This window comes from Elephantulus edwardii, unplaced genomic scaffold, assembly GCF_000299155.1.
Source record: "Elephantulus edwardii isolate Elephantulus edwardi_28Jun2011 unplaced genomic scaffold, EleEdw1.0 scaffold00063, whole genome shotgun sequence".
Taxonomy (NCBI): Eukaryota; Metazoa; Chordata; class Mammalia; order Macroscelidea; family Macroscelididae; genus Elephantulus; species Elephantulus edwardii.
Window position 1 is genome coordinate 14,636,618 of NW_006399813.1, and position 10,769 is coordinate 14,647,386.

Genomic DNA, 10,769 nt, shown 5'->3' on the forward strand with positions numbered 1-10,769 from the left:
GGAAAATTGAAAGAATTTGTTCTTGGAAACAATGTATATGGATTTTATAAATAAATTACTAGGAAAAAAAAATCTAAGTGAAAATAAATGAAAGCACCACCAAGAAAATAATTGAAACCAGAAGCTGTTTTTAACCAGAGATGAAAAATAACCTTTAGAATGGGCAAGAAGAAAGGTCAATACACAATTTATCTATCAAATACTAGCACTCCATGACCTATAGACATTAAAGGAATTGTACAAAAATGTTACAACCAACAAAATGGGAAATGTCAAATAGAAAAATTCCTAATCAAAACTGTCCCCAAAAGAAAAAAAAAACCAACCCAGAATAAAGCAAGGAAGTGGAATTTGTAACTAAAAATGTTTATGTACAAGAAAGGCCTGAGTGACCCTGGATAGCTTCAGTGGTGAATTCTATCATCAAACCCCACAATCTTCCAGAGTAAGCCGTGAGAGAAGAATACTTCCCAACTCATTCTCTGAGATCAGTATTTTCATTCAAAGCCAGTTATCCTAAGAAAACTTTTTGAGCTCTGGTGGCCTAGTGGGTAAGGAGTTGTGCTGCAAATTCTTATTTCAGGTAGGTAGTTTGAATCCACCAGGTGCTCAGTGGCAGAAAGATGACCTCCTGTCATGAGATTTATAGCCTCTAAAAACTCACCGAAGAGTCAGCTATGACTTAATGACAATTAGGGAAGAAAACTTCAAACTAACATCGCTTATGAAGAGCCCTACAGAAATCCTCTTTAAAAAAAAAACAAAAAAAAAAACCAACCAAAACCTCAAATCCAGTAATATCCAAAAAGGTTTCTGAAACTGGCATTTATATCAAGAATTCATATTTGATTTAACATCTGATAATCCATACTGTAGGGTCCTTCCAGCCTTGACATAATTAATGTTTTGGACTAGCTAAATTCTCTGTTCTTTGTTGTAAAGTGTTTAGCAGAATACTTAGATTCTACCAGCTACATGCTGGTAACAAAGTATAAACAGAAAGGAGGAGAGGTGGGGTAAGGTGAAACAAATTCAGAATATATGGCTGTGGATTTAATGTGGTTCTGCATTTTTCAAATTGATTACTGAGCCATGGTGAATGGAAATGAAGTTAGATTGAACAAAAGAAATTATCTTTGCTGGCCTAAGCCAAAATTACAACTGCTGGACACAAATATGTATGTCCTTTTGGGAAAGGAGACTTTTTGCTTTGTTTTGATTTTAATTCTCAGCAGTCCTGGGAGAAAGTTCTCTCTCACCCATGGGCCTCTGTCTCTTTTTTTGTGGTGGTCTGCACAAGATGCATGGAGCTGGGTTAGTCACTGGGACCACATATCACCCACTGGCTCAAGAAACCAAGTATAGAAAATCATGGAGTATATTCATGTAGCCCTCCAATGCAACATTTCTTTAGTGAGCAAGTGAGCATTCTGTTTGCACAGACCCTGAGGTACTTCCTTTGCCTGTGAGTGGTTTGCTGTTGAATCACACTTGCCATGTGTGGTTTCCATGACGGATCGACTTTCCATTATAACTTGCAGTGGAAGTTAGAGATGCAATCTAAGGAGAAGAATTTACTCTTTATCTGATTTTTTTAAATTTTTTTTTAATTTTTGTGTGCGTGTACCGTCAAATCAGATCTGACTGGTACAGGAGGAGACTGCCCCTCCTTCCCCGGCAGAGCATCTGGTGGATTTGAACCGTGCACCTCTGGGATTGTAGTTGCAGCTTCTTGCCACTAGGCCACCAGAGCTCCCCTCTTTATCTGATTTTATTGATCTCTGTAAGGTCTTATATGACCTTTCACAGTGCACTAACTCGTTAAACCCATAAACCTAATTGCAGAAGAGCAGCCTAATATAAGTACGTTAGTCCAATATTCCAGTAGGTGGCGCCGTCGCCTCTCCATCCGCACATGTCCCTTGATATCCAAGGCTGCCATCTCTTACCCTATCACATAAAGCAGAAAATTAACAGCTGGGATCGATTTCTTTAGAATTTAAGACAAACCGTAGGACATCTAGAAGAAAAGTGCAAAACGGTTATCCTGTTTTGTGTCACACTCTAGTGTGTATCTCATCCTTATAGAGAGTTGTTCCGTGTCCTTGAATAGAGTACAATTCATTGCAACCCTATAAACCACAAAGCTGAACCCTGATTTATCCTGTGCCATCCTCATCAATGCCGACACGTTTAAGCCCATTGCTTCACTGTGTCAATTCGTCTCGGTAAGGATCTTCTCTTTCACTGACCCTCTACCTTTCTAAGCATGATGTCCCTTTCTAAGACAAGTTGTTGTTAGGTGCTGTTGAGTTGTGTACAACTCATAGCAACCCCATGAACAGATCCGAACCCTGTTCTGTACTGTGCCATGTCCACACTCTCTGACACACTAGAGCCCATTGCTGCAGTTACTGTGTCAGGACCCCTGGTTGAAGGTCGTTCCCTCTTTCGCCGACCCTCCACCCTTCCAAGCATAATGCACTTCTCCAAGGATTAGCCTCTTTTAACAACATGCCCAAAGTATGTGAGACAAACGTTTATCATCTTTGCCTACTAAGAGTGTTCTGGCTGGACCTTCTCCAAGACATATCTATTTGTTCTTCTGGCAGTCCATAGGATATTCAGTACTTTTCTCCAACATCACAATTCAAAGAATTCTGTCATCTTTACTCATTGTCCAGATCTCAGATGTGTAGCAACTGATTGAAAAAGACCATGACATGAATTAGGTGCACTTTAGTTCTCAAACTAACATCACTGCTTCTCAATAATTTGGAGAGTCCCCAACTTCAGACTTTTCCATTGCAATATATGTCCTGATCTCCTGTCTGCTGGTACCAAGTATACTGATTGTGAATCCAAATAAGATAAAGTTGTTGACAGTTACAATCTTTTCACTATCTAGCAAAATGTTGCCTACTCGTCCAATGGTGAGAGTTTTTGTTTTCTTGGCATTGAGATAACAATATGTATTGAAGGCTACAGTGTTTGATCATTTGTAACAAACAATTCAAGTCCTCTGCATTTTCAGCAAGCAAGGTTGTGTCATCTGCATATTGAGGCTATTCCAAGGAATAACCTCCCCTAATAATATTCAGTACTCTTCTCCAACACCACAGCTGAAAGGCCTCAATTCTCCTGTCATTCTGGTTAGGCATTCTGGTAACTAAAAGATCTGCAGGTCAAACCCATCAGCTGTTCCATAGGAGAAAAATGAGACATTCTCCTTCCGTAAGGAAGCATAGCCTTAGAAGTTGTGTGTCTACACAGTGATGCTGTGACTGTGTCTCCTACAGAGCCCCTGTGAGTCTGAAGGACAGTGAGTTTGGATCAGGGTGGTTATGTGTGTGTGTGATTATGGTATAATCCAATGATGTGGGGAAAGTTTGTCTTTGTTATGTAAATAAGGCATGATTAGCATAGGGTATATGCTGAGTGCTTTTCTTCTCAGATATGAAATGAGATTAAACAAGAGAGCCCAGAGAGACATAGGGTAATGTAGATGCCAAGACATACTGAGAGCTCCAGAAAGCCAGGAAGCAGAAGCTAAAGAGACAAGACCCAGCCAAGAGAGACAGCCTTCTCCTGGAGGTGATGCCTTCTAAACCATGAGAAAATAAGTATCTGTTTGTCAAAGTCACCCACTAATGTTGATCCTGTTGATAGCAGTACTAGAAAACTAAAATAGATCTCAAGGCAAAGATTATCCTCTTTTGCTGGTGAGTAATTAAAGCTTTCAGCAATTAGGCCATTTTCAGGGTTGCCTAACTGAAAGTGAAAGGGCTAGAATTAGGCATTCTTTCCAGATCTTTCTAAAGAGGATCTTTCTTTCCATGTTTGATGCAGCTGAGTCTGTTCCACTCATAGTGATCCAATGTGATGAGGTGGAACCGCTCCCATAAGGTTTTCTTCTTGGTTATAATCTTTACTAGATTGCTAGGCTACTTCTCACTAACACTGTCACCCCCTTATTTCCTTCCTCCCACCGCCTATTTCCTTCCCCTCACCGCCCATTTCCCCACTCTCGCCCACTGACTGCGTTGGTATTTGTGCCAGCAGGACTCCTTTACATGTAACTATTACTCCTAATCGGTCCTTAGAGAGAACTATCACACGAAAAACTCAGGGAGCTCTGGTGCCTTAGTGGAAAGGAATTACGCTGCCACCACAAAGATAAGCGGTTTGAACCCACCAATCCCCCAGTGGGACAACGATGGTCAATCAATCTTCTGCTGTTAGATATTGGTTCCAACTCCTAACAAACAACTCTGCCTCCTTTATCAGGATACTGCACTCTCCTAGCACTGGCAATGCATAAATAACGAGATCATGTGTCTCATTTTCTGCATGTTTGTTGAATTTGGAAACACGCTGGAGAGTCAACTATGAGTCAGTTCCCACGAGACAGCAGGCAACAACATTATGAAAACTCTGTTCTGAGAAGTTAGGAGACCTGGACTCGAGCTTTAATGTTGACTGATTCTGAAGTTCCATTTGACATACTTGGAGCATGTTGTTTGTTGGAGAGACCAGTCCTTGGAGAAGGACCTGATGCTTGGAAGGGTAGAGGGTCAGCTTAAGAGAGGAAGACCCCACATGAGATGGATTGACACAGTGTCTGGGCTAGTGGAGGTAGGTGAGTTGGAGACAGTGAGATTGGCTCAGGAGAGAGCCGGTTTGGTTTCAGAACTGCTGTACCTCTAGGGGTCATGTGAGTCGTGGTTGACTCGGTGGCACATAACAACAATAACTACTACTGCACCTCTAAAGGATTGCTAGTATGGGGCCAGCAGCAAGGCAGGAGGGTAGGCAAGTGTATCCCCTTGAGAGGGAAGACTGGGCGAGAACTGACTGGAGTTCAGGCGTTGGGTTAACTGGGTCAAAACCCGAAGGGCTTGCTGAGCCTGGTAATCTCTGGTTTACCTAAAATCAAGATGCGTACAGTTCAAACGCATTTAGGGAAATCCCAAATTATCGATAGGTACCAATGAGTCTAGACCCAGAAGGTTCCACTGCTAACCACAGAATGTCTCTGGACCTCCAGACCGGCACCTTCCTTTGCGCGCGCCCCGCAGCCCTCCGCCCCTGCTCCGCGGGGCCCGCCCCGGTCTCCGCCCTCCTGGCCCCGGCCGCGTCTCCTCCCTCCCGGGCGGAGTTCTCGCAGCTGTCTGGGGGATTGAGGACTTCGCCCGGCTCCCGGCCCCCCTGCTCGCTCCCCGACCCTGAAGTCGTCGCGCGCCCTGCGCCGGTCCCAGGCGGAGCCTGCGCGCGAGCCAAACGTGAGTGCGGTGAGTGCGGCCCGTCGCCGCCCCAGGGGCGGTGGCACCAAGGGGATGGAGTTCCATGGGGCTGGGTTTGGGTGCGGCGACCTGAAACGCGGTTCGTTCCATTTCATTTTAAACCGAAAGCGGAGTGACGCCCGGAGCCAGCGGCCGCCTCCCCGCGCCCCTCGCCGGCCCGGGGACTCCGGGCCTGGCTGCGCGTCCTGCTCGCGTCAGGCGAGTCCCGGGGAGGAGGGCGCGGGGTGCGGCGCCCGGCCGATTCGGAGCGACGGGGCCGGGGCGACAGCGGGAGGTCTGCGGGGCAGGTTGATAAGAGCGAATGGGTGCAGTGGGGGGGGGGGGCGCGGGGCAGATGGACCCCGAAACCTATAGCATGTTTTCTTCGTGGGGAAAGGATGTGGCCCGGCCAGAGATTGGTGTCTCTGAGCTGTTGAAGTTGCCCAGGGTTCTTTGAACTGGAGGAGAAAGCCTTCAGGGACATCCTGACATCCCCAGTGAAAACCATCGCCCCCTCTCACATGCACCCCCATGGGCCACCGTCTGCACCTTTTTTAAGACATCAGTATTGGAATGGATAGGAATGAGAACGATCGTGAACTTTCTGTGGCCCGCACTCATTTGGAAACACGCGAATCCCAGAAGTTGAGCTCCTGGCGGCTCGGAGAAGCTAAATGGGACTCGGGGAATTCAAGGCATCTGAGTTCTCTCCGCTCCAGATTGCCTTTCTCCTTTGTCACTGCTCTGCATGGTATTGACAATTCTGAGAATTTTCAGCGATCCTCGGGCTCACGATCTAGCTGTTGGCCCCTTTGGTCGACTCTGGCTGACTTTCAAGGCTGATTCTGCCCCTCCTGCAGAGTTTCCATATTTGGCTATTTCAGATTTACTTTGATCACAATTCAGTTATATCACTGTGGCAGGCAGAGCTGCCGAGGAGAGCGGCGAAAGGAGGCGTGGCTTCGGCACCCACGCTCCCCTGCCTTGGGCTGTGACCCTGTGTCCTGTGAGGTCGAGTTAGTAACCAGTTTAATTCAGAAATATTTATTGGGCACAGGTGCTGTGCGAGAGTGAGGCTGAGGCTGGTAGAATATGATTCCTTCCTTCAAGGAAATTTGCATTTTGAAACTGTTCTGGAGGGGAGGGGATAAAAAAAAAAAAAGGGTGAAAGTACTTTGGTAATGCCATCCGTTGTTGGGCCCCTGACTGAGGGACTGACTTAACGTCTTATCTAGCAGCTCAGGAAGAATGGTGCGCAGTCTGCACCAGTGAAAATGAACGTAAAACCTAAAATGAGTATATGATTAGGCATTATACGTACCACAACGACCCAGAATAAGAGATACACCATTGCAAAGAGGACTTGGGGGAGGGAAGAGGGAGGTAATTGTGCAGCAATGGATGGATTAAAAAAAAAAGAAGAAGAAGAACTCGGGGAGAGAGAAGAGAGGGTGAGGGAGTAAAAAGTGCAACTGTGAACGAATGAAACTCTCACTTCTCTCTAAATGTTCGTTTAAATCATAATTAAAACAACATAAATCCTAAACTGATGCAACAAACACACGACTGTGCAGTCAATTCTGAGTTATTGCAACCCTGTAAGACATTGTAGAACTGCCTCCTTCGGTTGTCAAAGCTGTTGCAGAAGCATTACAGAAGGGGACTGCCACATTTTTCTCCCAAGGAGCAGCCTGGTGCATCGATCCAACCCCTTGACTTTTGGGTTAGAAGCCTTTTGCTTTTAACATTGGTGGCATCAGGGTTGCTTCTCATAAAAGATTACCGCCTCGCAGATCCTGCGGGGCAGAAGTTGTGTGACTGTGAGTTGGAACTGACACACCATCTTCTGGGAATAGAACCATTCTGGGTGTTTGTGATCATTTTAGGAATGGAGACTAGGAGCCTCAAATCTAGCGCCCGGCTGATTGTTTTGCCTTGTGCACACCCAGGCTAAGATTGTGGAATTAGCGAAATTGATGATTGGAGTGAACACTTTACTATCAAAATACTCACATCTCCAGATTTGTTTTAATTGTGAACAAGAGTCAGGAATTGCTACAGGAAAGATGGGTTATGGAGATGTTGTTGTTGTTATGTGCCCTAGAGTCACTTGCAATTCATAGCGACCCTATGTACAACATCCCTAAACTCTGCTCTGTCCTGTGCCAATTGCACCGTCTCCGATACACTCATCCCGATTACCCCACCTCATAGAGGGCCTTCCCCTCCTGCGCTGCCCCTCCACCCTACCAAGCATGATGTCCCTCACCAAGGACCTGTCCCTCCTTGTAACACGTCCAAAGTATGTTAGACGGAGCCTTAGAATCCTTGCCTCCAAGGAGCAGCCCGGTTTGACCCTTTCCAGGATGAATCTGTTTGTTTTCCTAGCAGTCCATGGTACCCTCAATACTCTTCTCCAGCACCACAGCTCAAAGGCATCAATTCTCCTCCTATCCTCCTTAGTCATTGTCCAACTCTATGGAGATAGAAGCAGAAAATGTCAAGCCTATGAAGATTTATTGTTGAAGTTTGGGTTTTTTTTTTTATTTGTGGAAGGAGTGTTTGTGTATGCACTGGACACCCAAGCATATGCATTTTTAACTTGGTGGAATGGGCTGACTCTCAGATCCTCGAATCTCTCTCTCGGAACAAGCCTCTGCAAGATGTTCCCAAGGGGAGATACTGGTAGAAGTGACTCTACCAGGTTCTTTGGATTGAGATCTGTGATATGAGGCTAAGATGGGTGATGCTTCCATCAGTCAGCCAGCATCACCTGAGTGCCCATTGTTCTGGATGGTAAAACCAACCAAACTGAACTAGTTGCCATCAAGTTGATCCCAATCCATGTGACCCCATGTGTGTCAAAGTAAAACTGGGCTCCTATAGGGTTTTTTAAGGCTATGATCTTTCTGAAGATGATTACCAGACTTTTCTTCAGAGGCACTTCTGGACTGATTAGAATCCCTCACCCCTTTTGGTTCGTAACCAGTTAGTAACAGTTTGTACCACCCACAGACTCCACGTGAATGGTGGTGCAGTGGAAAGAATATATAAGAAGGGCTGAGGCCTGCCCTCTAGAAGTCCTAGTTGCAGTGACTGGGAAGCGGAAGCTGAGGTAGCCCCACCAGGGTAGCAATGAGATGGCCATGTCAGCATTTAAATGCACAAACATTTGATGATTATCTGAGCTTTAGGGGGAAGGGGGGGAAATTAGTCCTGTTTTTTAAAGCACTTTCCTTTTCAAATCGGTCTCGTTGCTTGTGTCATTTTGTTCCACATAACCACAGATTATAATGTAGGATTATTCGCCACCTCTCCTGACTGAGCCCCTCATTGTTGCCAAGGTCTGGAGAGAGTTCCCTGCTCTAAGCCTCTCAGCTGACTATTCAGGGAGCTCGATTTGCCCCCCTCCTCTTCAGTCTAAGGAGCCACCAAGGGGGCTCTGATAATGCCTGCATGGTCTGTTGTCAGCAACATGGAGCAAGTTCTGATGCAGACATGGTACTGACCACAGATGCTCACTCTCAGCTCTGAGCATCTGAACCAGTTGAGAGTGAGAGCTGTGGCTGTTCTTGAGTATATCCTGGGAGTCAACACAGAGGAGGCCTAACCAACTGTGTGCTGAATGACACTGATACCATTTGGGATATCTGACCTACCAGGGACAGGCTGGGGACATGTCCTGCAAAGGGCTCATGAGAGAGGTTGGGCTGCAAGCAGAACTTGTATTTTTTTTTTTAAGGAAAAAAAAAAACAACCAGCCACAAAAAACCCAACCACTTTGCAGAGTTGATTCTGGCTTATAGTGACCCTATATTGTTGTGGTGTCCCATTGAGTTGGCTACGACTCATAGTGACCTTGTGAACTGTGGCTCTGAACCCTGCCATCGTCACCATCTCCAACACAGTTGAGTGCATTTCTGCAACCACTGTGTCAATCCATCTCATTAAGGGTCTTCTCTTATGCCAACCCTCCACCTTTCCAAGCATGATGATCCTCTCCAAGGGCTGGCTCCTTTTAACAAAGTACAGGAGATGGAGTTTCACCATTCTTGCCTCCAGGAGCACCCTGCTTGTACTTTCTCCACGACAGATCTGTTTGTTCTTTTGGTAGTTCAAGGAATATCTAATACTCTTCTCCAATACTGTAACTTAAAGGCATCAGTTCTTCTGCCACCGTTAGTCATTGCCCAACTTTCAGATGCTTAGCAAGCAATTGAGAAGACCATGGCTTGACCCCAGATGCACCTTGGGGATGCTCTAGAACAGACTAAAACTGCCCCGTGTGGGTTCTAAGGTTGTAATCTTTACGGGATTACGTCCTCTGGAGCAGCTAGTGGGTTTGAACTGCTGACCTTTTGGCTGCCAGTGTTTAACTGTTGCACCACCAGGGTCCCATGGGACAGCACAGTGCAGTTTACAGCTAGCCCCTGCCATTTGATCAACTCCTCATTGCCTCTCCAAGAGGTACTTTCATTGGTTGGAAGTATGATTCACATGGTTAGGGTGGGGCAGGATCCAAGACTAAAATGTCTAACTCGATTCCTGTGCTCTTTCCCTTTGTAGCTTGGCTTGAGGAAGCCAGGATGCTGGGCAAGAGGGCAAGTAACCAGGCAGACGTCCCGTGTAGAGGGGTGAGGCATGGCAGCTATCTGACATCAGGGGTCCTGGAGAGCTAATAGACTGGGGAAGCAGGAGTCTGGGCGGACCAGACTCTGAGGAGCTTTTCCTGCCCAGATTGTCATATTTCTGAGGTCCCTCTGGGAGCCACAGGAACTCAACACCAGCAGACCTTTAGCAGTTGAGTTTATGTGTACAGTGCTCAGGCTCTTGAACAATGAGGGTCACGAAGGACTCACTGTGAGGTACAGAATCTGAGGCCACGCTCAGGAAGTGGTCCCAGCGCTAGCTGCCCTGATAAATGTGTTACTTTGCTCAGAGGAAAGCTGTATTTGGGGCTACACAGTACCGATGATCAACATGACCAACCTCAGACCCCACTTCCCCTGCTCTTTTGTCCTGGCTGCTAGGGAGAGAGAAGATAAATGTGAAAAACTCATCCCTCCAGAGAGAGAAAGTCAAAGTTCATTTGTAGTGACAGTGATACTCATATTATTTTTTTTTAGAAAATGAACATTAAATTAACAAAGTTAGTCATCTTAAAGAGTACAATTCAGTGGCGTTGAGTACATTAACAGTGTTATATGACCACCACCTCTCTCTAATTCGGTGATGTCAAGGGTTTATTTTTCAAAATAGCTTTCTGAGATCAAATCATTTCCCCAAAAGAAACCTCCGTTGAGTTCTCTCTGCCTTTTTTCTCTCCCTAGTCTCTGAAACCACCACCCTGGTTTCTGTCTCTGTGAATGTTCTAATCTGGATATTTCATATAAATGGAATCCTACTTTTTTTAAAAATTTTCTTTTATTTTAATGAACATTTTCAGAGATTTTATATTTCCATTCATTCACTGTTGCACTATTTTCT